This window comes from Phoca vitulina, unplaced genomic scaffold (genome assembly GCF_004348235.1).
Source record: "Phoca vitulina isolate PV1807 unplaced genomic scaffold, GSC_HSeal_1.0 scaffold78, whole genome shotgun sequence".
Classification (NCBI taxonomy): Eukaryota; Metazoa; Chordata; class Mammalia; order Carnivora; family Phocidae; genus Phoca; species Phoca vitulina.
In genome coordinates this window covers 2,733,352-2,746,951 of record NW_022589781.1, presented here as the reverse complement: position 1 = coordinate 2,746,951, position 13,600 = coordinate 2,733,352, and the positions used below count along the sequence as shown (strand labels likewise).

At 45.0% G+C, this 13,600-nt stretch overlaps 1 pseudogene; it reads left to right on the top strand.

Annotated features, from left to right (window-relative positions):
• Positions 1-11,787: 11,787 nt before the first annotated feature.
• Positions 11,788-12,773, top strand: LOC116625439 (annotated as a pseudogene).
• The last annotated feature ends 827 nt before the right edge of the window (positions 12,774-13,600 follow it).

Sequence of the window (13,600 nt, the reverse complement as noted above, 5' to 3'; positions counted from 1 at the left end):
TAAATGTTAATCACTTTCCTAAAAAACAAAAGATGGAAAAACTTCTTGTTTCCTTAAAACAAAACAAAATACTATCTAGTGTATCAAAAAAGGTAAGACACTGATTTTACAAAACTATATTTCCAAATATGGAGAAAGAAAATCTGGAACAGTTGATTCACACTTTACGGAGCTCAAAATGTGCAAAAAAATCTTATAATACTGAAATTTATTAAATTCATTGTACATAGGCTGATACCATCCCATACACAGAAAGCCTCTTAAGACTCAAAAAGTTAATTATCTGAGCTTAAGATTTAATGACTCACTATCCAAACAACAACAACAACAAAAGTCTATACTGTAGGCAAAAAAAAGTAAAATTAAAAAAATTTCTGACTACTAATTACGACTTGAAATTCATCCCCACAAAAAAAGCTACAGCCAATACCCATTTAAGCAGTACAGAATATGAAGTCCCTATGGAAAATACTTACACCGACTGTAAATAAAAAATTAAATTTGCTGTAACAAAATGCATACAAATTTTAAAGTTACTCCGGTTAATAGATTTACTAAACACAGAATTCATAGAGCATTTGGTAATTTTGTTTGTGCTCAGATATTTGAGGCTGGCTGGGTGGCTCAGTCATTAAGTATCTGCCTTCAGCTCAGGTCATGATCTCAGGGTCCTGGGATCTAGCCCCACATCAGGCTCCCTGCTCAGTGGAGAGTCTGCTTCTCCCTCTCCCTCGGCCACTCCCCCTGCTCGTGCTCTCTCTCTCTCAAATAAATAAATAAAACCTTTTTTAAAAATTGTGATACTTTCTCTAAACCAAAAAAGGAGGTTGGATTTAAAAGTTTAATTTGTAATTCTACAGGAAAAAGATGGGGGGGAGGGACGTGGGAGGGGCAGGAGGAAATCTAACAATCAACAACTCTAAAATATTTTCCAGGAATATGGTAAAAACTTTTAATTACTTAGGTGAGTTATGAATGAATCAAATAACAAAAGCATAAACATATAACATTTGCAAATTTAATTTCCAAGTTTTAAATGTTTTCAATAACAAATATTTTTTAAAAGGTGATGGATACAAAAGACAGATAATACTAAGAATCTAATTTTTCCAGGAAAAATACCATTGCCCCTCCCCCATGAAATAAACGTATAATTTCTCAATACGTTATTGAACTCTTTTTAGTAAGTAAATAGAAGGAAGGATTTAGCTATGCGCCAAAAGCTCTCTGATGCACTAATTTACACATAGTACTTCTGATAACACAAACCTGAACTGTGTCCTTCACCGTTTATTAGAATTCTGAGAAACACGTTTTAGCAACATATATTTATACTACAGCTTAACTAAATACGGATTTATAAATACATGAATTTTAAAAAAGTTATTTAAAGGAATAGTAAGACAAAGCTTCAATCATCTACCTTTTGAAGCTGTAGTTAGAGGAAAAGGTATTATGCAGTTTAGGGTGAGGGTGGGGGTGGGGCCAGGGATGGACGTTGGGGTCAGGGTCAGGATGAGAGACCCAGTCCCACTTTGGACTAGGCTTAGGGTCAGGGGTCAGGGGTTAGGATCAGGGCTAGGGTCAGTGCTAGGGTTAAGCATAACTGCCTTTCTTCCTTCTCCTCCTCTGTCTGGTCCTCTAGGACGGACAGGACTTGCCTAGGTCCGGTGTGTATCAGGGATTGAGCACTGGTTTTCTATCCCTCGGTCTTGGGCTCCAGTGGAAGAGTGAAATGTCTGCCTGGTCATGACTGTTTCAAGTACTACTCAAATGATTTCACTCATTTGTGGAATTTAAGAAAGAAAACAGATGAACCTATGGGAAGGGGGAAAAGAAAAAAGGAGAGAGGGAAACAAGCCATAAGAGACTCTTAACGATAGAGAGCAAACTGAGGGCTGTGGGAGGGAGGTGGGTGGGATGGGTGGGGTGGGGGATGGGCATTAAGGAGAGCACTGGTTGTGATGAGCACCAGGTGTTGTATGGAAGTGATGAATCACTGAACTCAACTCCAGAAACCAACAAAACAAAACAAAAAACAAATACGACTCAACTTCAGTCCAGGGTTGTGGCTCTCTCTCTCTCTGTGTTAAATAAAATCTTTTAAAAAAATGCAACTGAGTTATTTATTTACTTACCTATTTTAAAGATTTTATTTATTTATTTGACAGAGAGAGACACACAGCGAGAGAGGGAACACAAGCAGGGGGAGTGGGAGAGGGAGAAGCAGGCTTCCCGCAGAGCAGGGAGCCCGATGCGGGGCTTGATCCCAGGACCCTGGGATCACGACCTGAGCTGAAGGCAGATGCTTAATGACTGAGCCACCCAGGCACCCCAAAACTGAGTAATTTAAGAGATCACATTGGATTTATTGAAGTATTCAGATAGTAACCCCTCCAGCAAATAGAAAGGAGCTCTTTTCAACTGCAGGGATGGGAAAGTTTTTAAAGGCAGAGAAACAATTGAAAAAAGGAACTTACTAGCAAAAGATGCATTGTTTTAGGAAAAGCTGCCCTCCTAATGGGGCCAGAAGGGGCCAACCAGTACACTTTCCAGGTTGACTGGTTAAAGGTTACATGGGGCATGAGCGTGTGGAACTGCAGTTAGGTTAAGTGTTAAGTCTTGATTTGTTGGCCTGGGTTTCTTAACATAAGTGACTACATTTTGGGCCTGTGGCTTCCTTTTTAACAACTTATTCATTTTTACCCACCTGGGTAGTCATTTTAGGCTGTTGGTTCTATTCCAGTAGCCAGTGTTGGTTGCTGGCTCATTCCTGCTTTGGCGTTTGAGAGCACTCTCCATTGGCTCCTGTTTTCCATTGACCTATTTCCATCTTTGTGGGGTTTTTTCTTGGTACCTCCTTACTTTCTGTTACTTCAAGATTATCCTGGCTCCTATACTTACTGTCTCAGTCCTGGTGCCAGCAATTTCTTCAAAGAACCCTGGCTCCTTTTATTAGAGAATGGTATTAAAGTCTCACCTGTGGGAACTGAATGTACCCAGTGGACAATGCAAGGCAATACATGCATATATTCCAACCTATGTAAACACACCTAGTTAAAGATTTGTATGTGGAATTGTCTGTATCCATATTAAGCTAAAGACTGAGTTTATGGGGCACCTGGGTGGGTCAGTCGTTGGGCGTCTGCCTTCGGCTTGGGTCATGATCCCGGGGTCCTGGGATCGAGCCCCGCGTCGGGCTCCCTGCTCAGTGGGAAGCCTGCTTCTCCCTCTCCCACTCCCCCTGCTTGTGTTCCCTCTCTCACTGTGTCTCTCTGTCAAATAAATAAAATCTTTAAAAAAAAAAAAAAAAAAGACTGAGTTTATACTTATGTCTCCAACCTGGTCTGTCACCACGTGGAGATTGTGATCTTTTCCCTTTGCTGATTTGTAACTTTCTACTCCAACAGTGACAAACTGGCTCCCACCACATGCCATGTATTTAATTCATTGCTCCGTTCCAGATTACGAATGAGGGTTTTCAGAGCTGTTAGCTACCACCCTGATGGGAAAGAACTTTGTCAAATAGAGTCCACTGTGTACTTACAGTACAGTTTTCCTTTAGTCTATAAATTCCATTCATTTCCAAAATTACTTAGGTCAGCACATCTTGCCACCCATGTGACAGTAGGACTTTTTTTCATACATTTATAATACAGTTAGATTATTTGTCACATTCTGTATTCCATTGAAAGGGAGGAAGAAATTTTCCTCAAAGTTTCTTCCAGCTGGAATAAGGATTAAATTGAAATGAGACAGATTAACAGGAGAAGAAAAAAACCAGAGTATAATTACATGCGCACAGAGGTCCAATAAAGAAATTGAGACCCAAAGAAATGACAAAGATGGCAGGTTTTTTCCTTCGTTTGTTTTTTGGTAAAGAAAAAGTAAAACTGTGAGGAATTCAGAGCAGAAAGGAAACAACCTTGGGAACTGCAATTAGTAAGGAGTTCTAAACAGAATTTGGGCTGGGGTAGTAAATTAGTAAAAAGTACCAAGTGTAGGGGCACCTGGGTGGCTCAGTCATTAAGCATCTGCCTTCGGCTCAGGTCATGATCCCAGGGTCCTGGGATCGAGCCCCGCATCAGGGTCCCTGCTCAGCAGGAAGCCTGCTTCTCCCTCTGCCACTCCCCCTGCTTGTGTTCCCTCTCTCGCTGTGTGTCTCTCTCTGTCAAATAAATAAATAATATCTTTAAAAAAAAAGTACCAAGTGTTGTTTATACAATTTTCTGGGCTCTAAATTTCTCATCTCTGGAGATGTCAAAGTCTCTTTACCTCCTGCTACAGGGACATCTTCACATGGAGATAGATTTTCTGCTTCCAGGGAGATAGAGGAGGATATGAGTGTCCTCATTGCAGAGACTGTCTCTTAAGTAACTTTTATTTAACATAATCAATATGACAAAGTGGCACATTCAGTGCTTCCTGGCCTTGATCCCGACATCATCCTGTGACACTCCCACATCCTAAATAACTTAATTTTAGTAGATTATGATTTACTTTTTGGGATGTGAAGATGTTGGGTTTTGACAAATGCACAGTGACAGGTATCCAGCATGAAAGTATCATGGGGAATACTCAGACCTGCACCACCTGATCCTTTCATCAACTCCATAGTTTTGCTTTTTCCAGAATGACCTATAAATGGAGTCTTCAGAATGGATTCTTTCACTTAGCATAATACATATAAGATTCATCCATGTCTTTGTATGGGGTTCATTCCTTTTTATTGCTGACAAAATTAACAAGAGAAAAACAAACAGAAGTTTAATAACATGCATACATCCTGTTTACATGGGAGATACCCAAGAAAATGGAGTAACTCCTCAAAGTGGCCCAGCCCTCAGCCTAAATGCCATCTTCAGCTAAAGACACAAAGATTTCGGTCAGTGGGAAGGCCAATTAAGGCACATGACCAGGCCAAGCACAGTAAAGGAGGGTATGGCTGTTATGCAGATTTAAGTCCTTGCCTTCTCCTTTGGAAAGAGTGTGTTGTGATTTAGTCATTCTTCTGTTCCTGGTACAGAGAGGGAGACACCCTGACAAATGGAGCTTTCCTTTGTAAGTATCCATTTCACTCACTAAATGGCAACCTCTGCTCAGTTTTCAGAGATTCTCCGTGTCTGCTGTTCCTTAAAATTGATGAGTCTCAAATAACCCTGGTGCCAGAGAAGTATATTTAGGGTGGCTTATTCTGCTTCCTTCACCTGGATGCACCCCAGTTTGCTTATGGATTCATCTATTGAAGGACATCCTGATTTCTTTAAGTGTTTAGCCAATATGAATAGAGCTGCTGTGCATAACTGCATGCTAATTTTTGTTTGGAAACAGTTTTTCAAAGCAGTTGTCTAAATACTAGAAGTGTGATTGTTAGCTATTAAGGTGAGACTTATTTAACTTAAAAAAAACCTGCCAAGCTGGTTTCCACAGTGGCCGCAGGGAGCATTTCCCCCAGTGGGAAGGAGCATTCCTGTCATTCCTCACCTTCCAACAATCGGTTATCTCATTTTTTGGAGTTTAGCATTTCTAACAGGTGTGCAGCACTATCTCACTGTTGTTTAAATTTGTAATTTCCTAATGATAGAGGATGTTGAGCATGTTTTTGTATGCTTATTTTGTATTTGTATGTCTTCTTTGTCTAGGTTTCTGTTCAGATATTTACCCATTATTGATTAGGTTATTTCCTTTTTGTTGAGTTCTGACAGTTTTTGTCTATTTTGAACACAAATCCTTTACCAGGTATGTGTTTTGTGAATATTTTCTCCCAGCATGTGGATTGTCTTTAGTTTTCTGAGCAAGGTCTTTCACAGAGTAGAAGTTTTAATTTTAGGAAGTTCACGTTATCAAATTTCTTCTCTTATGGATTGGCTTTTGGTGTTGTGTGTTAAAACTCCTCACCAAACCCAAGGTCATATAGATTTTCCTTTATGTCTTCTTTTTGGTGTTTTGATGGTTTTGCATTTTAAATTTATCTACAATTTTGAATGAATTTTGGTAGAAGTTGTAAAGTTTGTATTTGCATTTCATTTAATTCCATATAGCTTCCAATTAATTTTTCCTGTTTCTGGAGATGTCAGGGGATAATGGGCTCGATTTTAGTGTGAATTTCCAAAATTTAATGGATTCAGCTGGACCCCGGGAGGGGACAGGTGCCTCCACTGAACTGAGTCCACCGCATCTTGCACTGCCCCCACCGCCCGCAGGGGGCGCCCGAGCCCAGCTCCCCGACCCGTGGGGGGCATGCGCGTCCCTTCTGCCAGTAACCCGGCCTCCTCAGGACCTCTGAGGAGGATGTGGGTCCGCGTCCATACACACAGGACCCGCTGTGGACGCTTCTAGAGGACACGGGGTGGTGTCCACAAGGACAGGAGCCCGGCTTCCTCAGGACCCTCTGAGGAGGATGTGGGTCCGCGTCCATACCCACAGGACCCGCTGCGGAGGCTTGTAGAGGACACGGGGCGGTGTCCACAGGGACAGGAGCACGGCCTCCTCAGGACCCGGCGTGGGAGGAGAAGGTGAGGAGAAGCCGTCTGAGCGGGGACTGCTGAGGGGGTCCGTGCTCACAGGACCCAGCGGAGGAAGGGCGGGCGCACAGACCGGGGGGTTTCCGTGGCTTTGTGTGCGGTGCTGTGCGCGGGGCTGTCGGGTCTCCCCTCTCGGGACTCGGAGCTGCTCCGGCGGCCCACGCGTCTGTGTTTATGCGCGCCCGGATTCGGTTCCTGGGGCTCCTCCGGCAGTCTGCAGTCAGGGGGCGGCCTCCCGCCGCCGTGTTCGTGCTCCCGCCGCCTCAGCCCTGCCGGGTCCTCCCCGCGTCCACACCCGCTTCAGGGTTGTTGGTTCGGTGTCTGTGAAGACCGCGCGGGAAGGTTGGTAGTGATGGCACTGACTCTGCAGACGGCTTTGGGGAGAGTAGGTATTTTCACGGTGTCGGTTCTTCCCTGAGCACAGAGCGTCTTCCCGTCTCCGTGTGTCTCCCTCGATGTCTGTCTTCAGTGTCTCACGGGTGTGTGTGTGTGTGTGTGTGTCAGAGAACAGGTCCGTCACCTCCTTGGTTAAATTTATTCCCATGTATAGTGTTCTTTTTGATGCAGGTGTAGATGAGATCGCTCTCTGAATTTGTCTTTCCCCCTCTGGCGTATAGAAATGCAATTGATTTTTGTATATTGGTTTTGTATCCGGCAAGTTTACTGAATTTATTAGTTCTGTTAACCGTAAACTAAAACTGCCGGTTATTTTATCAGCAAGAATGGGTTAATTGGGAATAGCAGAGATTTGCAGTCTGGGACATGCAAGCTACAGGCACGTCGCAGGTAAGTGCAAGAAACAAAGGAAAGGGACATTATTTCTTGGAGAAGGAGGAGGAAGTTGGGAACATTTCAGGTGCACAGTTCTCTGGCCTTAGCTGAGTTCCCACGGTGGTACATCATTCTCCAGCACTTTTTCCTTCTCCCCGAGGGGGACTCTGTATGCATGAGACACCAACTCCCCATTCTCCTTTCCCCTCGGCCCCTGCAGCCACATTCTAGTTTCCGTCTCTGGATGCTTCATATAAGGGGGATCACACAGTATCTGTCCTTCTGTGACTGGCTGATTTCACTCAGCGTAATGACTTCCAGGTTCAATCCGTGTTGTAGCCTGTGTCAGAGCTCTCCTCGTTTTTAAGTCTGAATCGTGTCCCATTGTGTATATACCGCATTTTGTTTATCCATTCATCTGTTAGTGGGTGCTTGGATTGCTTCCTCCTTTTGGCTATTTTGAAAAATGTTGCTCTGAATAATGGCACATGAATATCTGCTCAAGTCTTTGCTTTCAATTCTTTTGGGTGCATATGCTGAAGCAGAATTCTGTGTTAAATTTTTTGAAGAGCCACCATATTGTTTTCCACAGATGCACCATTTTACTTTATTCCTTTATATGGCAGAACAGTATTGCCATTTATGGACCTACCCCGTTTTGTGTATCCATTCATTTGTTGATGGACACTTGGGTTGCATCCACCTTTTGGTTATTGTGAAAAATGCTGCTATGAATATTAGTGTACACGTTGTTGGTTTTCTTTGAACAACTGTTTTCAGTTCTTTGGGGTATATATCCAGGAGTAGAATGGTTGAACTGATGACAATTCTATTTTTGTCTTTTTGAGGAAATGCAAACTATTTTACACACAGGCTTCACCACCATTGTACATTTCCCAAACAAGGTTAAAGGTTCCAGTTTTTCAACATCCTTACCAACATTTGTTATTTTCAGTTTTCTTGATTATAGTGATTTTAGTGTAAAAGGGTATGTCACTGTGGTTTAAAGCTGCCTTTCATAATGACTAATGATGTTTAACATCTTTTCATGTGTAATTGATCATTTTTATGTCTCCTCTGGAGAAGGGTCTATCCAAGTCCCTTGTCCATTTTTAAAATTTTGCTGTCCTTTGTTGATGAGTTGTAAAAGTACTTTATATATTTTGGATAACAGACTCTTGCCAGTTAAATAATTTGCAATATTTTCTTCCATTCCGTGGGCTGTCTTTTTTTTTTTTTTTAAGATTTTTTATTTATTTATTTGACAGAGAGAGACACAGCGAGAGAGAGAACACAAGCACGGGGAGTGGGAGAGGGAGAAGCAGGCTTCCCATGGAGCAGGGACCCCAATGCGGGGCTCGATCCCAGGACCCTGGGATCATGACCTGGGCCGAAGGCAGACGCTTAATGACTGAGCCACCCAGGCGCCCCTCCGTGGGCTGTCTTTTTGATGTGCAAAAGTTTTTAATTTCAAGGAAATTAAATTTCTCTGTTTTCTTTCCTCACTTGTGATTTGGTGTCAGATCTGAAAGCATTGCTAAATCCAAGGTCATGAAGATTTATCCCCATTTATTTCTTCTAGAGTTTATAGTTTTACCTCTTACGTTTAAGCCTTTAACTTATTTTGAGTTAATGTTGATATGTAGTGTGAGGTAAGGACCCACTTTCTTTCCTCTGCACGTGGATAGCCAATTGTCTAGCACCCTTCATTGAAAAGACCATTCTCTCCTTGATGTAATGTTGTCCAGCCTCGTCAAAATTCAATTGACCATAGATGAAGGGGTTTATTTCTGGGCTATCAATTAAATCCCACTGATCTGTATGCATACCTTTAGGACAGTATCATAAAACATTATGATCATACATATAATATGTATGATCATACATATGATACATATGATCATAATGTTTTATTTACTGTTGCTTTGTATTAAGATTTGAAATCGGGAAGTATGAGCTTCCATCTTTGATTTTCTTTTTCAAGATAGTTTTGACTATCTTGTGGTCCCTGATTTTCCATACAACCTTAGGATTAGCTTATGTGTTTCCTTCCAGAGGCCTCCATGAATTTTCCTGGGAACAACATTGAATCTGCACATCACATTGTGTACTATTGCCACCTTATCAACGGTATGTCTTTTCCTCACCATAGGTTGTCTTCACAGTTATTTAGGTTTTCTTTAATTTCAATCAGCAGTGTTTTGTAATTTTCAGTGTGCAAGACTTGTACCTTAATTGCATTTATTCCTAAGTATCTTGTCAATGTTGATGTTACTGAAAGTGGAATTGTTTTCTTAAATTCCTTTTTGGATGATTCATTGCTAGTGTATACAGATAAGACAGATTTTATGTATTGATATTTTGCCCTGTAATTTTGCTGAATTAGGTGACTAGCTGTAATCGTTTTTTGTTAATTCTTTAGGAAGCTTTCGATATAAGATGTTATCATCTCTGGTTTCTGAATAGACACAGTTCAACTGTTTCCTTTCACATGTGGATGCCTTTTTTCTTGTCTCATTTTTCTGGGTGGAAATTTCAATACAATTATTGAGCAAGAGGTGAAAGCCAGAATCCTGGCTTTGTTTGTGATTTCAGAGTAGAGTTGTCAATCTTCAAAATTGAGCATGATCTTTGCTGTAGGTATATTGAACAAATTACCCTTTATTCCTACTTTCTTGAGTGTTTAATCATGAACTGACTTTGGATTTTGTTTAGAAACTTTTTGCATCAATAAACATAATCACATGTTTTTATGTAAAAAAATATTGTGGCATATAACATTGCTTGGATTCACTATACTGAATAAACTTTGAAGTTTTGGTTAAGAGACACACTTATGGTGCACAATACATTTATGTCCTCTTGGTTTCATATAGCAGTTATTCTGGTGAGGTTTCATACATCTGTTTTATAAAAGATATAGGAATGTATTTTGGTGATTTTGTGATGATTTAATTGCAGTTGGTGTTCGTGGTTTAAAGAGCATTGGCTGGGACTACAGAAAGGATTATCCAGAGATTGGGGCTAGAGGGGTAGGGATAGATATATTTTCAGGGTGAGGAACAAAATTAAGGGTAAAGAGTTAAGGTTAAAGTTAGAGTTAAAGACAAAGGGTTAGGGGTTAGAGATTAGAGGTTAGAGGGTTAGGGGTTAGGGTTATGGTTGGGTTAGGGTTAGGTTTTAGGGTTAGGGTCTCCTTGTCCTCCACTACACAGAGCCCAGTCTCCTCTAGTAATCAGAGTGATCTTTTTGGAACATAACCTATGAACCTCTCTGTGGTCTGCTCCCTCCCTGCCTGTCTTCTCCAGCCTCACCTCTCCCACCACAGGCCCCCCTTCTGTGGTCCACCCAGGTGTGTGGTCATCCCACATGTGCCTCGGGCCTGACTTCAAGTATTTGCATTCGCTGTGCCCTCTGCCAGGAGCACTCTTCTCTCCCCTTGCATCATGTCTGGCTTCTCCCCCATTGGCTGGGCCTGGACTTGCCCTCTGGTGACCTGACTCATGTCTGCTGGCTGAGTGTGCTTGTCCCCTATTTAAATGTAGTGCCTGCCTTCCCTTTGTGAGCAGTTTACTAACCTGCCAGGTATAGGGCAGGCACAGGGAAGTAGACCTAGTGCTGGAGCAAAAAAGTCAGTCTCAGAGGGGCTGACCACACTTGCTGATGATGGGGGAGCTGCTGTCCCCACTTTGGGGAGCAGGTCATCCCCTCAAAGGGGGACCAGCCAGGTGAGGTGGTTGGACAAGACTTCCAACTTCTTAGGGCCGGGAAGATGTAGACCTTGACCCAGAAGTTTATAACCTTGGATTCAAGACGGGGGCCTAAGCAAGCCCCCTCTTCTTTCAGGAGTTCTCTTTCTCCTTTTCTGCCCCCGGGCTGTACCTGATTCCTGATCTGGGGGAGTTCGAAGGTGGCCCCTCCTAGAAATACCAGTGGTTTACTGAGGACGTTGTCAGCAAGAGGCCTAGTAGCCTTCAAGCGAGGACCCTATAGGGGGCAGAGACAACTCCGTTGGGGACCAGTGACAGCTCACTCAAAGCAAAGTGGGCAGGTGGTCAGCCCTGCTGCTTCTACCCAGTCTGTAGGGCATAGAGACGAGGGCTGTGCCCAAAGGTACTCCACTCCTGGCAGATGGGGACAGAACCTGCAGCGGGTCAGCCAGGGGAGGGCACCTGCAGGGTTTGCCCGGGAGCTCAGCACAGGGGGAGTGTTCTTGGCTCCAGCATGCTGACTGTGGGGCTGCATGGGTTTCTAGCCTCTGAAGCCTCAGGCTCCCTTTGTAAGATGGAGTGCTGATGGCCCCCATCTCTGGGAGCGGAGGGTAGGGAGGCCCAACCGGCAGACTCGCTCAGGACAGGCCAGGGTGGCTGTTACTTAAAGCGGCCCAGGGCCTGCCCCCTTGAAGAAGGTGCACACGTTCTCGGCCTGAGTTTTGGGGTCCTGCCTCTGGCAGTGACCCTCCTCCAGCCCTGTCCCCTGTCCCTGTGGATACATGGTCTTCCTGGAGCTGTTCCTGCAGACGGTGGAGAAGCACTTCACGGTGAGACACAGGGTCACCTACTAGGTCTTCTCCCATCAGCTGGCTGCCGGGCCCCATGTGCCCCTCCGGGCGGGCCGGAGGGTGGTGGTCCTCATGGTAGACACAGGGTCACCTACTACGTCTTCACCGACCAGCTGGCTGCTGGGCCGTGTGCCCCTCCAGGAGGGCCTGAGGGTGGTGGTCCTCGAGGTCCCCAGCACCCCATGCTGGCAGGATGTATCCATGCAGCACAAGGTGATGATGAGCCGCTTCTGCGAGCAGGGCCTCCTCCATGAGGTGGTCGACCTGGTGTGTGCACACGTGGGCATGAAGTTGGGCAACCACATGAGCATGGGGACCCCATCCCCCCTCTTCGGCACCCTGCACCCCGGTTTCTATGGTGTGGTGTGCGAAGACTTCAGCTACAAGCACTGGCCTCAGTCCCAGGCCCACATCCCCAGGGACCAGGGTGACCTTTAGTACATGGGGGTCTTTTTTGGGGTGTTGATGGTGGAGGTTCACCGACTGACCTCGGCCTGTCACTAGGAGATGGTGGCCGATGGGGCCAATGGGATCGAGGCTGTGTGGCACAATAAGAGCCACCTGAACAGCTACCTGCTGGACCACAAGCCCACCAAGATGCTGTCCCTGGAGGACCTGCGGGACCTGAGGCTGCTGGGCTGGCCCCAGTCACGAAGAAGATGAGATTCGTGGCTGTGCCCAAGAATCACCAGGAGCTGTCAGAGCAGGTTCCTACTTCTGTCCCCTTGAGGGAGACTGTGGAGCCCAGCACTGCCCACCTGGGCATGTCCAGAGCCCCCAGCCACACCCACACACAGGAGACTTGCCTGGGGGCACAAGGTACTCTCTGTGGTTGGTGCGTTTTGATCACTTCTGGGACATTTGCAGCTGTGAACGGCTCCAGTTTTATGTCGGATATTTTTCTGTGTCAATGCTGAGCAACCATCTTTAAAAAGAACAATTGAGGGAAAAGGTTTTCTCCCTGGTTCTAAATAGACACCGCCTGGTGGGGCTGGGAGCAGCCCTGTAGCAGCCATGGAGCCAGAACGGGCCCTGGCCGGGTCTTCCCTCCCAGTCCTTACACCTCACCGCGGCCATGGGGCTTCAGGGTCAGGGGTGCGCCGAGCCACCTCTCAGAACCCCAGTCCCCTGACCACCAGAGGCCTTGGCTGTGGCCGCTAGCTTGGCCTCCAGGAGCATGGAGCCCTCTGGGTTATTTATGGTTCCTGCCTTGGTCTTAAATGGCTATTTCTGCGCTGGTGTTTTTGAAATGTGGGCACTCGCTCTGTCTGGCTGCGCGTCCCCTTGGGATTCCTCAGTGCCCACCAGTGGGTTTGCACTTGTGCACTCTCTCTGGACCATCTGCCTGCACTGTGTCTTAGCAAGCATTTACTGATACCTACTGTGAGCTCAGTCACCAACAAGGGGCAGAGCGTGAGAGCGAGAACTAAGATACAGGCTCCCTGCTCCTGGGCCCTCCTGGGACTCGCGATGGCCCCGACCTCCTGACTCACTTCTTTTGTATTGTGGTGTAATAGATCATACAACTGATACCATTAAGCACGTTTCAGGGTACAATTCAGTGGCAATAAGTACATTCACTGTTCTGCACCTGCCACCTCCATCCATCACCACAACTTTGTCATCATCCCAAACTGAACCTCTACTCATGAGATCCTAACCCCCTTTCCCCCTCCCCAGCCCTGGCACCCACCAGCTCCTTCCACCTCTATGAGTCAGAGTGCTCTCCATCCCTTGCAAGTGG